This window comes from Zeugodacus cucurbitae, chromosome 6, assembly GCF_028554725.1.
Source record: "Zeugodacus cucurbitae isolate PBARC_wt_2022May chromosome 6, idZeuCucr1.2, whole genome shotgun sequence".
In the NCBI taxonomy this organism is placed as follows: domain Eukaryota; kingdom Metazoa; phylum Arthropoda; class Insecta; order Diptera; family Tephritidae; genus Zeugodacus; species Zeugodacus cucurbitae.
The window spans coordinates 65,890,691-65,906,008 of NC_071671.1; the positions used below are offsets into that span (position 1 = coordinate 65,890,691).

The 15,318-nt window shown below is 34.9% G+C and overlaps 1 protein-coding gene and 1 non-coding gene across 4 annotated transcripts in view; one reads left to right on the forward strand and one right to left on the reverse strand.

Moving 5' to 3' along the window:
• The window catches only part of Pde8b_0 (high affinity cAMP-specific and IBMX-insensitive 3',5'-cyclic phosphodiesterase 8), a 156,846-nt gene that overhangs the window by 22,513 nt on the left and 119,015 nt on the right, over positions 1-15,318 (forward strand). The window contains exon 2 of one of the 3 annotated variants that reach the window (XM_054235058.1): positions 14,250-14,274. The exons of the other annotated variants lie outside the window; for them this stretch is intronic. The gene's annotated coding sequence lies outside the window, so the exon portion shown is untranslated. The remainder of the gene's footprint in view (positions 1-14,249; positions 14,275-15,318) is intronic. 3 annotated transcript variants of the gene reach the window in all.
• On the reverse strand, positions 5,193-5,265 carry Trnar-ucg (transfer RNA arginine (anticodon UCG)). The gene has a single exon. It is a non-coding gene; the product is annotated as a tRNA-Arg (tRNA).

Below are 15,318 nucleotides of genomic sequence, written 5' to 3' on the forward strand. Positions count from 1 at the left end.
ATATAAATATTATGAACACAATGCATCGAAAGACCAAATATTAATTTTGTCAGTCGAAAATTGACTATACGTAAATATATGTTACCACAAGCCAGTATCGAGCTTATATATGAGTGTCGAAAAATGTTAAGTGCGCGCACGCGAGTGTTTTGCAATATTTCTAATTGAAAAGTGAAAACGGGCAAAAGTGGGCAGGATAAACTTAAAGTATATGAAAAAATGAATCGATTAAAACCTCGGACTTTTTTATATACAGGGGAATCTCGGGGAATCTGCATTCGGCAGCGAGCATAGTCGAAAAATAATATGCACCGGTGAATAACAATCTTGTGTACTATGCTTTATATACAATTTTTTTAAATATTTTTTTCTTGCAACTTACTTCTTTTGCCATACAGACTAAGAAACTAATTCGAATTTTTATGAAATATTTATCAATTTTAAACTATATTCATTATTTTGCGCAAAAAACGTAATCAAATTTTACTGTCGAATTGAAATTCAAAGTACTGCGGAGTTAAAAATATTTTATTAAATGTAACAGAAATTGGCTAAAATCTACTTTGATATGTGTAGATTACTATAAACAAAACAAAAATTTAAAAAAAGATAGTCGAGTTTTGGCCGCTTTTGCCTACCTTCTGGCCCACAGTGCGCCTGAGAGAACGGTGAGGTGATTTGGTTCTCTCTTAAAACCAATCAGTGAATTTATGTTCAGTCTTATTAAACAAAACACAGGAGATTTAAAAATTAAATGATAAGATCGAACGCTTCCCAGTCCCCCTTTTTCAATATTATACTTTTCTACCCTTAGCTTAAGCTTAAGTCCAGCTCTACTTAATCCGCATTACCCTTTCCTCTATACACCAACATTTTCTTTTGATTCACACTACCAGTGAGTAAATAATAGTATGCATTCTTGCACGATTTGCTTATCACCTGTAACCTAAGCTGACCAAATGGATTAATTGCTTCCGCGCCTAAATGTAGGCATTAATTTTTTTAATAACACTTTCTCTCTTCTATATCACTCCCACTTACGCACACATAAAGAGCACGCCCAACAACATTTCAAAATTTGTAGCTTGAAAAGAGTATATAAAAAATAAAATAACCATAAAACCGCATAACAAAATGACCAGCGAAAAAGCACACGACCAGCAAAGAAAAGAATTAACAATAATAAAAGGCAAACATTCATCAAGCGCGCCAAAGTTTTCCACCAAACTGTTGAATTGTTGAACTTTATGAAATTCTTTAGTGTCGTTCATTATCTACCGTCCGTCTTAGCCGCGCCTTACTTTCGCTTTTTGGCAGAGAGACAAACCCTTTTGTAACCTTTTTAGGCTTATATCTGTATATATTGAGTTGTATTTGTATGTGTGTGTAAGAGAGTTCGGTCGACATCAAGTTGAAGTCGGTTTAATTAGATAAAGGCCATAAATTCAAATTAAAGTTGAGTGGGGAAAATTTTTGGCGCTTCATTCATTTCGGCTGCTTAAGGGCAAATGCATGCCACAAGCACGGGTAGCTATGTAGTATGTCCACAAGTATGCAGCTCTCATTTTTGGTATGCATGAAGAGTGGTGGAGGGTTGAAGGCCGCATAACCTATTTTATGTTTTATTGCACTACCAAGAACACACATTCAAACATTTGTACCTCAGTGTTAGTATATAAATCAAATACATATATATACATATATGTAAGCCCCTAATACCGTGCTCAAGAGATTGCTCTACTTTGTTGCTGCTTCGGTATCCAGCAAAGCTGCGACAAATCCGTTCGTTTCACTTGCGGAAATGCTTGCTTTCCGGTTTTATGGCCAAACAAAATCAATAACACCAAATACTTGCCACAAATAGCGTTCACACAAATCGATGCTCGGTTTTAGGCTGCGGAAAGTTTTACGCTGCGAGAGTGGCAGCTTATAGGCTGCTGTGTGTTGATAACAGTTAGGGCAAAGTTTGTTGTTGTAAAACATACATATTTTTGGCTGCTGATTAAAGCTTTCGCGCGTATTTCTGTACTTTTTCTTGTTGTTGCTTTGTTGCTGATTATAATTTATTGCTGGATTTCCTATTTTTGAGCTATTTTTAGGTGTTGATTGTCGGGTTTTTCTCTAATTTTTCTCTAATTTTCCATGGAATTTTTCTCTATGCTTCACGTACTTAAAGCGTATAATAGTAGTGAAATGCGAGCTTTTCTGTCCTCTTTATTCTTAAACATAGCATCTTCAGCTTAAGAAGAATTTTTCACTCAAAAATTCTAACCTATCAAGCAGTTTTCATGCACTCAACACTTGGCAGTGTGGCTATGAATATTGATTGTTTTGTACCATAAATATTCAGATGACAGCAGTGAAAATAAAAGCTCATTTGTACGCATGTGTGTGCGTGCGTTTATCATATTTATGAGTATGTGAAAGTGCTTTTATGAATCATAAAGCGACTAGCGCTGCGTTGGCAGTGTGGCTGTGTGACTTTAATGGATAGCGGAAATTATATTTTATCGATATTAAAGATATGATGGCATGCCACAGTATGTGGTTATAGACATACATACCTACCCTATGAGAAAATATTAGAGAAAAGCAAAATATTCCAAGCTCCATGCCAAGGACTTGCTTTGAAACTGAACTAAATAGAAATAGAATTTGGACTTTTTAATATTTTTTAAACAATATTCTCGAGATAAGTCGTGGAAATTCGGTATTTTCTATATTGTATATATATCCAAGTTTAAAAAATCCTGAATCTAAAACACTTAAGGCTCCATATTTTTTCCTACTGTGCACATTATATGCAGGCTCATATCATATTTCTAAATCCATATAAAATTATGTACTTGTTTCCGTGTGTCGGTTTATAGACGATAAAAATCGTGAAAGAAATAATTGGAAAATTATTAACAGCTTCCCATTGTGCGAGGTGATTGCCTATAAAAGTTATGCTCGTATTAACTGGCGTGACACGAGCGAGCTTTTGAAGCTTAAATACACTAATGCATATTTATTACTTCTTGGCTCACTAGAAAAGTTTATGCTGCAATTTTTGTCGAAGAAAACTGGCTTTAAGACTCATCTTTAATGCATTAAAACACTTATCCTGCCCTTTTTTCGAAATGTTTCTAAAAATAATTAAAATAGCTGTAATTTTGAAGTTCTGGACACTTTTGTTTAACGGAGAACAAACGGACAAACCCAATTTACTACCAAAGGACTTTTATCTCCACCAAATCTTACCCATCATAACTAGCCATTCATATATATTACTAAAAGCTTTGACTTTACATTTCGGAAGGTTCACGATAGTTTCCTGTATTTTTTGCCGACTATCTCTGTCTTCAATCGTCATGAGATTTGACGCTTTTTGAAGAATGGATAGTCATGGAACCTACAGATGGAAGTCATTTAACATTTTCAGTTCTTCAGTTGTACGATTCGAAGCAGACGCTATATGCCTGAATAGCGGAAAAGGTATCTATTTTCTCTTGATATTGCCACTATATAACGAAAAGGGAATCATCATATGGCATACCTCCTGAAATATTTTAAATTTGTGATTTGCCATTAAATTACCGTTATTTATTGTCATATTTTAAAATCAACAAATTAATCTTTCTAACATGCCACGTTTTCATAACATAAGTCCGCACTTACCAAAATGACTAACCATAAATAATAGCGGGTCATTTGACACTGCACTGTACACTTCCTTCCTTCCTACGCAACTGCGGACCACAAGCACAACACCGCAAATGTGCGAACAGAACGGAGCTTACAGCGACGCCAAAGGTTTTGAATAATGAAGGTAGAAACAACGCCAAAAAATGGGGTACCAACAGCTGGCAGATGGTGCCGAGCAAAGGCTTCCTGTGCATTTTTTTGTTTTTCCTCCAACAGTTAACCAGCCATTTGTCGTTCCACGATTTTTGGTTGCCAACAGCGTATTTTTTCAACTGGTCGCCGCAGACCAGCCCCCACCCTTGTCTTCATACTCAGCGAACACTTGTTGAATGAATTCTGCGCACGTTTGCCAAATAAAAATTTGTTTTCGTTAAATTTCATGGGCAGCCCTGACTAGTCCATTGACCAGACAATTTGTACGTTCGGTTACAATAAGTATTGTTTTTAAATTGTATGTTTATAATGTTAAATAAATAAGTTGCGGCAGCCATTGTTTTTGACTGAAATGACCGAGTAATTAAATTAATAAATGCAAATTGAATGTAGGTACAAGTGTTAATAGTTTTTTGGACGTGTGGTCTACGGAATAATAATGCTGAGGTAATATTTTACAATGCCAGCTTCTGTCGTTGAACCAGGTTATGACGTAAGTCGAGGTCATATTTACTAAAAATAGCTTATTGGATGCTAATTCCATTTGTATTAAAGCATAGATCAATTGAGGTCCTGAAATAGATTCTTGGATAACCCGAGAAAATTTGCCTTCTAAGAAAAACCTCGGAAATCTCTATAAGTCGCCCTTGCTAGAATCAGAACTCGCTAACAAATTTTGTGTGAGGTATTATCATCTTAAGTTTCCATATCTCTCTCTTCAGAATGTCTTTCTATTAATTGTTCTATGTCGTTAATCAAAGATCCTCTCCTACCCTCCAAAAGTTTGATCGAATTAGTAACTTTTTCTGCTCGCAAATCTAAGGTCGTGACGGATGGAATCATGAAATCAAGCAAGAAGAAGTGTTGAAGCTAAATTGAATGAGAAATTCAGAATCTGTTTCTAAGTCATGGCCTGTGTTTTAAAGGCTGTCCCATGATCTGTAAAAGGCTTTTTTCATTTCTTTAGGAGAAAGTTAAAATAAATAGATATAGTGAGGAGTTGTTCAGATATGTCAATTAGGTGGATGCCATTAAATATAGTCTGTCCCAAGAGGTTGAGGTTTATTCTTGCTTAAGCTTGAGTTTAAGATATTATTTGATATGAATATAGTTTTGAAAATAATTGGCATTCGTCAAGTTCTGGCGAATCGAACAAACAACTGGTATAAAACAAAAATACTGGTATAATCAAAATATGAAATCAAATATGGAATAGCATTTACATTCATTCTTGCCAAGCGAAAATAGTTTATATAACAAAGTTTAAGCTTCAGTTTTCCACTTTGTTAACTTTTTTTTTAACAAATTTCTAAAACTATAAATGAAAAAATAATAAAAAATGTATTTCCTTTCGACCGTGACAGGACTCGAACCTGCAATCTTCGGATCCGAAGTCCGACGCCTTATCCATTAGGCCACACGGCCCCATATCTAACGCTTGACTAATGCCACACTTGAACGCTCACGTTTATGTTTGAACAGCAGGCAGACACACTTTTTTCGACATATTTGGGGTAGATAGAAGATATTTGGCGCGTTAGAAGAACGAAAGAGTGAAAAATTTGTTGTTTGCGAATCTGTGTTTACATACTTATAAATAAACTTATGTATGTACTTGGCTTATACATTATGTATGTACATAGTTATTTATAGGCGTATCTATGTTTTTAGGATGGCTGAAAGTGGTCTTTTAAATCTTTTAAGCTTTTAGCATGCGGACTAAGTCATATTTATTAATAATCATAAATTTGAGTGTGTGTGTGTGTATTAAGCTGTCTTCGCAGAAAAAGAGTTCGCCGGTAATTATTAGCGGATTAGTTATGCTTTAATCTATTGTGTTGATGTCAAGTCTAAGTCTTGAATGAATTTATGATAAAAGATGACATTAGCAATAACAGTTTTATGATTTTCTATATTTTTTGAAGATCAGTTGGCACATTATTCTTAATTTTAACATTCTATATAATTTTAGCCAATTTCGGGTTTCGTTGTTCCGATCTCATTTTGTTCCACATACATCGGTTTCACTTAACATACTTATTTTTTGAATTTATAGTCTACTGCTTTAATTTAGTTTATAATCTGCATCAGTTGTTTAAATTTAACGTTTCGTTTCCATTTCATTCCACATCAATTTTAAATCAGTTTTCAATGTTAGTCTCTGCACTTAAAATTAAATATACTTCATATTTAATTATTAAACGTATTACAAACCATTTCTCCATTTCGTTCCGTTCCCAGCATGTCATCAAATTAACTTAATTATTAATGGAACTTAATTATTTTAAATTGAAATTATTGTCCTTCATTTCATTATTGTGTTTGCTCTGTAGTTTTCGTTGAAAAGTATTCCATTTCCAATCCGTTCCACTTCGCTTGTGTTCTAAATTTTTATTCTATAAATTAAGCTTAATGCTAAACTTTATAACACAAAACTCTCTTGATTTTCATTATGTTCCATTTTGAATTTATTTCATTCTAAAGTGGTCCATTACCAGTTATTTAAATATCAATTGAATTTTGCAGAAATTAGATATTCATTTTCTCTTTCCTTCACTTCACTTATTGTACCTTAGTCATTTAGTAATTGTTTTTACTTTTCCACAATCTTCGTGTTCCGTTTTCATTTTGTTCCGTTGCATTTCCAATTATAATAATAACAAGTAAAGAAAGGCAACGTTGGGGTGCAACCGAACATTTTATACTCACGCAATTTATTGAGGAAATTTTATTAAGATGACACACAAATTTACCCATAAATTCGGCATAAAGTTTAATAGAATAACGAAAATCGTCATATATAGATATGAGGGCTGAGGTAATTCCTGAACCGATTTCTTTAAATTTCACCAGCAAGGTACACTATATTTAACACTATACGCTCACTTAATTTTGCCAAGATATATCACATATTAACCAATACATATATGCGGAATAAATCCAATGAATTTTTGAAAAACCTTTAATTAGGTATATGGGAGCTAGGAGATGTTATGACCCGATTTTAATAATTTTTGGAACAGAGACACACTATTGGAAGAAAACAATTTCCTCTGAATTACATTAAATTATCTGAGAGATTTACCCATATATTCGGTTAAAATTACTTTAGGCCCTGAGTTGAACATGTTCGATATCTGTGGCCTTGAAAAGTTATAGTCCGTTTTCGAAAATTTTTTCACAAGTTATGCCACAGATCATATACAGCATTTGTGTAAAGTTTTATTTCGCTATCTTCATTGGTTCCTTATGTTTACATTAAAAAGTGAAGGATTCAGATGGAATTCAAAATTTAGTTATAAGGAAAGTAGTCGTGGTTGTGAACCGATTTCATTTTTTAAGGGTGTCAAGAAAATATTATATACCGATATTCAATGAAATCTGTCGAGTAGTTCCTGAGATATGGGTTTTGACCCATAAGTGGGCGATGCCACGCCCATTTTTCATTTTGTAAACAAATCTGAGTGAAGTATTTAACGTTTTTCGTTAGTTATTTAACTCACTTTTACTCATTTTCAAGCTAACCTTTGTATGGGAGGTGGGCGTGGTTATTATCCGATTTCTTTCATTTTTGGACTCTATAAGGAAATGGCTAAAAAATCGACTGTAGAAAGTTTGGTTTATATATCTTTATTGGTTTGCGAGTTATATATAAAAAAAACTATTTGGGGGCGGGGTCACGCCCAATTTTCAAAAACAATTGCATCCAAATGTGCCCCTCCCTAATGCTATCCTATGTTTCAAATTTCATTTTCATAACTTTATTTATGGCTTAGTTATGATACTGTATAGGTTTTCGGTTTCCGCCATTTTGTGGGCGTAGCAGTGGACCGATTTTGCCCATTTTCGAAAGCAACCTCCACAGGGTGCCAAGGAACATGTGTTCCAAGTTTCATTAAGATATCTTAATTTTTACTCCAGTTATCGCTTGCACGGACAGACGGACAGACGGACGGACAGACATCCGGATTTCAAATCCACTCGCCATCCTGATCATTTATATATATATAACCCCATATCTAGCTCTTTTATTTCTTGGTGACACAAATAACCGTTATGTGAACAAAACTATAATACTCTCTTAGCAACTTTTGTTGCGAGAGTATAAAAATTACCAAAGAAGAGAGCATATTCGTGTTATTTCATTACAAATTGTTTAACTTCGTGTTCCACATTAATTCCATTTCGTGCCTTCACATGTTCCGTAAGGTTCCTTGCTTTATATGAAGCATCAGTAGAGCCATTCAGACTTCAACACCCTTTCTCGTTCTTCATTTTTACAACACCTGAGCCAATAAATCCACTTTTTTTAAATAGTAATCAGCTCTTCTATTGTTGTTCTTGCTGTTGTTTTATTGCTTTTGCTGATTGCTGTTCCGCTGTTCTGCCGCTGCTGGCTTATTTCCGCTGACTTTGCTTATCTCACAATCAACTGCTATGTGTGTTGGTGTGCGAGTATGTAAACATGTATTTATGAATGTAGGGCTTTCCGCTTTTTTTGTTTATTTAACTGTTTTTTTATATTTTTTATGTTTACATAAAAGCGCGAATGTCTGACTGTCTATATGTATAAGTATATATGTAAATGATTTATTATTTTACCATTTTTTGTTTTTGTTATTTTTTATACATTTTGCATTGCAATTGCGCTTCCACGCCGTGCCACCGCTGTTAACTGTCGCTCATTGCTCCCACCGAGCGTCGGCCAAAATTCACATTAAACATGCAGACTCGGTTCGTGAGTCAATCAGACCGGGAGCAATCGCGTTTTAGCGGCCTTTAAGGGCATAACAGCGCCCGTGCCCGCCGGGTCACGTACGTGGCGCGCATTTCGCTACTTGGCCTTCTCGGTCATTAAGGCCACAAGGTGTGCGAGCGTGCGCGTCATCATTGAAGCATACGACTTACCACAGCCACAGTGACCATTATGGCTGAACTGCGCTGCGCTGTGTTGAACGCTGTAGTCCGTCCATTTTATTAGCATTTTGGCCGCACCTCCGAGTGTCGAGCACTCATCGTTCGCGCCGTAATTTCCAGTACGCGTATTAAGGAAGCAATTTGTTAGGAAATACCCAGCCAATTGCCGACAGTCTGCAGTCAACAGTCAACAGCTAACAAGTAATTGTTGTGCATGTTGTTGTTGTTATTCTGTTGTTGTACGCCATTGGTGGTCGCATTGTTGGCGCATTTGTTAAGCGTCGTTTAGTCATTCCGTCATATGCCTCATATATTTACACACACACACAAACAAATATCCCCGCCATATTTACCAACTCGTAAATTGAATTCGAAATTGCTGCTGTTGTTGTTGCTGTTGCACAATTTGTTGTCTGTACGCCCATTAAGCATTTTAATGTTGGCATAAAGTAGCTTCTATTGTTATTGTTATTGTTCTGCATATTATTGTTCCGATCGGAAATTGAGTTAGAAAATTGCTTCGAAGTTGAGTGGTTCACTGTCTCTTAAAAATAGCGAAAGTTAGCGAGTTTAATGAGAAAATCTACATTAAAAGTTTTATTTTCCATTTATCCAACGTATAATGGAGTTAATGTGATTAAATTAGTAAGAACTTAACTCAGTGTTGTTGTTGTGCTGCCAAGTCTGTTGGATTTATGCAGAAGAAGAAAATAATATCTGTTATATAGACATATTTGTTCTTGTTGTAATATAAGATAATAATATTACTTTAATAGTTCGAACATTGCTGCTGAGGTGTTCGTCTAATATCTAATATTAATCCGATGACCCACCTTCTTCTTCTCTTGACTGGCGTTGAAACCGCTTACGCGGTTATAGCCGAGTCCACAACAGCGCGCCACGCATCTCTCCTTTTGGCAGTTTGGCGCCAATTGGTAATACCAAGTGAAGACAGGTCCTTCTCCACCGGGTCCTTCCATCGGAGTGGAGGTCTCCCTCTTCCTCTGCTTCCACCAGCGGGTACTGCATCGAAAAATTTCAGAGCTGGGGCACTTTCGTCCATTCGAACAGCATACTTAGCCGCTGTCTTTTTATTCGCTGGACTAACTCTATGTCGTCGAACAACACATCATTCCATTTTCTGCGGTATTCGCCGTTGCCAATGTTTAAGGGACCATAAATCTTCCGCAAAACCTTTCTCTCGAAAACTCCTAGTGCCGTCTCATCGGATGTTGACACCGTCCACGCTTCTGTACCATAAAGTAGGACGGGAATGATGAGGGACTTGTAGAGTTTCGTTTTCGTTCGTCGAGAGAGGACTTTACTTTTCAATTGCCTACTCAGTCCATAGTAGCACCTGTTGGCAAGAGTGATTCTGCGTTGGATGTCCAGGCTGACATTGTTATTGCTGTTAATGCTGGTTCCCAGGTAGACGAAATTATCTACAACTTCAAAGTTATGACTGTCAACAGTGACGTGGGAGCCAAGACGCGAATGCGCTGACTGTTTGTTTGACGACAGGATATATTTCGTCTTGTCCTCGTTCACCACCAGACCCATTCGCTTCGCTTCCTTATCCATGCAGGAAAAAGCAGAACTAACGGCGCGAGTGTTGTTTCCAATGATATCGATATCATCGGCGTACGCCAGTAGCTGTACACTTTTATAAAAAATTGTACCTTCTCTGTTTAGCTCTGCGGCTCGAACAATTTTTTCCTGCATCAGGTTAAAGAAGTCACACGATAGCGAGTCAGCTTGTCTGAAGCCTCGTTTGGTATCGAACGGCTCGGAGAGGTCCTTCCCGATCCTGACGGAGCTTTTGGTGTTGCTCAACGTCAGCTTACATAGCCGTATTACTTTTGCAGGGATACCAAATTCAGACATCGCGGCATAAAGGCAGCTCCTTTTCGTGTTGCCGAAAGCAGCTTTAAAGTCGACAAATACATGGTGTGTGTCGATCCTCTTTTCAAGTGTCTTCTCCAAGATTTGGCGCATGGTGAATATCTGGTTAGTTGTTGATTTTCCCGGTCTAAAGCCACACTGATAAGGTCCAATCAGTTTGTTGACCGTGGGCTTTAGGGCACACAGTACGCTCGATAGAACCTTATAAGCGATGTTAAGGAGACTTATCCCACGATAGTTGGTGCAGATTGTGGGGTCTCCCTTTTTGTGGATTGGGCAGAGTACACTGAGTCATCGGGCATGCTTTCTACCGACCATATTGCGCAAAACCCAGTAAAGTAAAATCGACACTCGTGAAACTTATTTGACCATTAGTTCGTTTACAGGGTTAGGTTACATATATAGGTTCACTGTGATTTGTTGTTGTTTTTAAAATTGTGTGCAAGATATTTATGAAGAGATCTATCCATCCATTTAAGCGAGTAGACCAGATATTTGATTATAACTAGGATGACGCCCAAAACTAAGCTATTTAGAATCAAGAGATTTAACATTGTTCAAGCTTACTTAAACTTCTTCAAACGAACAAATCACTCGCAAAGTTACTTTTCTGCACTCTGAAGCACTTACCTCTAGCTGTCTTCAACTCGCTTGGAGAGTGGTGAGTCGAACTAAAAAATGGTATAAACACAGTAAATAGCATATAAAAGAATTACACTAGCTATATTTTTTGTTTTTTTTTTTTCACGGGGAAGATTTTCTACAAGAGATACCAAATAATACCAAATTCCATCGAGGAACAGTTTAGGAACTAAAACATAACGGAGAACTTGACCAAAGCCCAGATAAAGAAAAACTGAATGAAACTGAAAACCAGCCTCTATAAACTAGGTTTCTATGGAGACTTCAGGTGGGAAAGCTTGGGATCGCAGTTATAAAGGTCTCAATTTTGAAAAAATACATCTCTTGGAAATTATTTTGCGAGATCGCAAGCAGTACAAACCCATATGATTCCCAAAGTCAAAAAACACAAGCAAAGAAAAAATCTATCTTTATAAAATGAGAACCTGGACCGCACCACTCAATTTTAAACATTAAATTTTACACATTACAACAAAAACCGTGTAACCAATTAGGAATTCCCAAATTAACTGCCAAAGTAAAAAAATATATATTTCTAACAAAGTCATTTCTCAAAATCATCAATCCAATTTCCTAAAAAATCTCTCCCTCCTTCAGTTTTAATCTTTCCAAAAATTACGAAGCAAAATTATTGGGAAGAAGTGTACGAGTATATGCAATTCATGGCACGTGTTGTAACCAAAACAACGTGTCACCAAGATTTATGCACACAGCTCAGTGAACAAGAGCACAGAAACCAATATAGGGGGTTACAAATATTAAAATATAAGCTTGTGAAAGGACACTCCTTAGGAGTGGTATATATGTGCATATGTATAATATACAAGCCAATAGGATTAAGAAAAATCCGCTTAGCACTCACATAACGGTTCACTGGAAAATATAACATAAAACACAACTAAAGATATGAATTTCAAAAAGTCTTTGTTGTAACAAGAATAACACTTAATGAATTGAGTAAGGCAAAATTAAGCATAAAAGCGAAGTGATAAGGAAGACAGAGGTAGTCGTGATGGCTTCATGATAAAATTAAATGTCAAAAAATGTCAAGCGAAAGTGGCACAATCGAGCGAAAAGAATATAAAAATAAAAATATTATAAAAAGTGTGTTACATTCACAGCAACACTTGCTATCTACGCTTGAAGATTTTGTAGAGCGCATTGCACTCAGCCGCCATTGCACTGAGTGTAAATTAACTAAAAGCTTTTTGTTGTAACTAAAGCGACCGACTTGTTGCTAAGAATACTAGCGTAAGACGAACGACTAGATAAAAATGTGTCTAGAGTTGGAAATTTTATTATTGGAATGAAGTCAGTGAAGCCAAAGAGACTGAATGGCATTTAGTTCAGTCAACTCGATTAGTTCTTGACATCTCTATATATATATGCCATTTTCTTTATTTTAGACCAGTTGTTTATTCGATTCACCACTTTCTCGAAATTTCTCGAAGCTTTCCAGCTCCCAGAAAATTGAGCACAATGGAATTTCATTATGGATTTTTTATACAATCCATTACCTTTATTCTAAGAAATTACAGTGGAGATTTCAGATCAATCTTATCAGCACTGGTCCTTTTAGTTCAATTAGATGAGATTAGCGACTGTTAGATTTTTGGCAGAGCGTTGGTTCTAAAACAAAGCCGTTAGCTTAATAAATAGATAGAAAATAATATGATGAAGGCTATCTTTTAAAATCTCAACTTAGTTGTTCCAAGAATCCTAGTACCACATTTTTTCATAAATAGAATGTAGATACTTAAATAAAACCTTGAACCCGCACCACAATCCCACCTTTGATGTAATTAAGAGCCACAAGTGGTTACCTTGACAACCAACAAAGCGACGCCAACCAATTAAATACAGAAAAAAATTAAAAAAAAGAGAAACATTGAAAAATAATGAAGTCCACAGGGCGCAGTGGCATAAATGAAACACAAATAATATTTTGCCATAATAACAGTGTCTTTTTATTGCGGCAATAATAACGAATTAAAGGTGCGAATTGGCTGCGGCATGCCAACCAGCGTCGGTAGCGGCTGCCTGACTGCCGGTCAATGTCGCAGCGCACACCCATATTTCGTGGGCGTTACGGTAGAAATGTCAACATCGCATTGTTGTTGCTGTTCTCCTGTTGGAGGACTGTTGACAGTAGTCAGTTTTATTGCTTACAAATAGACATAGTATCGAATATTACGCTTGTGTTGCCCTATTGTTTTTGTTTTTTTTTTTTTTGTAATTTGAAGTGAATGGAATATTTTGTATACAAATATTAATATCTCTATTTGTATGTGAATGTGTGTGTACATTTATGGAGTTGCTTATTGAAATTGCTTCTTAGATAATAAAATTTGATTTTGTTTGGCTTAAATATCAGATAATAAAAAAATAAATTTCTTTATTTTTGCGTAAAACTACGCGCAACAGTAGTGGAAGTTCCCAGACTGTGTCGTAAACATTGAATTCAAGAGACAATAGTATAATTATTGGACGTAATTCTGATGTAATTTTGTTTTAAGATTTCAGAAATTTTATTATTTCAATTATCATATTAAAAAAATGTGGAAATATTTCTCTGTTTGTCAATAAATTTTTCTCTGTATTTCTTATTCGCCAACAATTTAATGCCAATTTTGAAATATAGACATTATTTGACCAATTATTTAGCATAAAAAATTTCAAACAGGTGGCAACCCAGAGCAAAATAATCTCTTCGAAAGTAATTTGTTTCTTAAATCTGCTTAGTTTGATATCCATATTGCTATATTTACTTCTTTTATGATATTATTTGGATTTCATTTTTATGTGGCAATCCTTTTCCAAAAAATATTTATATACATATAACCATATTTCTATCTCTCTTGGGAGGTTGTACATATTATAACATTGAAGTATTTTTTTAGCAAATTTATTGTAATTAAAAATTTAATACAGGTGGCAACTCAATAAAGAAACAATTTGCGACACAAAATTATGGTAAGTTTCCAAGATCTATAAAATGGTTTCGCTAACCTTGTTTTCAAAAATTATTTCCATTAATCTACTTAGCAAACGATAAACTTTTAAAATAACATGAATTTTTATATTTGTACAACTTTATCATTTGAAGTGTCATATCTTATCACTTAAATATTCAATTACATTTTCGAAGCTAAAATTGGAGGGAAATTCCGAGTTCAGTGATCTCTGTGAGCTACGAAACAGGGTATGATATGACTTCTGATTTTGAAATGTAGGGCTAGTTAGAATTTATTATTGGAAAATTATACCTACAAAAAGTCACCTATATAAATACATACTTATTTATTCAAAGTTATGTGCTCATTAACCCCAAAGAGTAGTCTTTCTTCATAACCAAAGCATTGAACTGCACTTAACTCATATTTATACTTATGCCTACTTATCATTGTCAAAATAAATGTCAGCAATAAAATGAATTCATTAATTATTATTTATATATATTTTTTTTCTTAGTTTATCGGTTTATCTTGTTATTGTTTACGCTAATATTTTGATTAATATCACACAAAAAAAGGTATTTATATAAATTTACACATACATTTTTTTGGCTTGTCATAGTACTTGTCGTATTTACTTAGCCGAAAGTGAAAAAATGTAGATGCGACCATTGATTAAGCGATTTCATTCATTAATGGTGAAATCGTATTTTTGTAACTTAAACATAACTTAATAAATTATTAAACTAATGTGATATTAAATAGCTTAATTCGACGTAGCATAACATAGCTTGACATGACATAACTTAACTTATCATGACATGACATTATTTAACTTAACACAACTTGACATAACTTAACATAACTTAACTTAACATAACTTAACGTAACATAATTTAACGTAATAACTTAACTCAAAATATCTTATCTTAACTTAACTCAACTGAACACAACTTAACTTCACATAGCACAACTTAACGTAACGTAACAAAATGTAGTCTTAAAATATATATCCTAAATAAATACGAATACTTTTATTTTACCAAAAATATGTTTAAAAGCA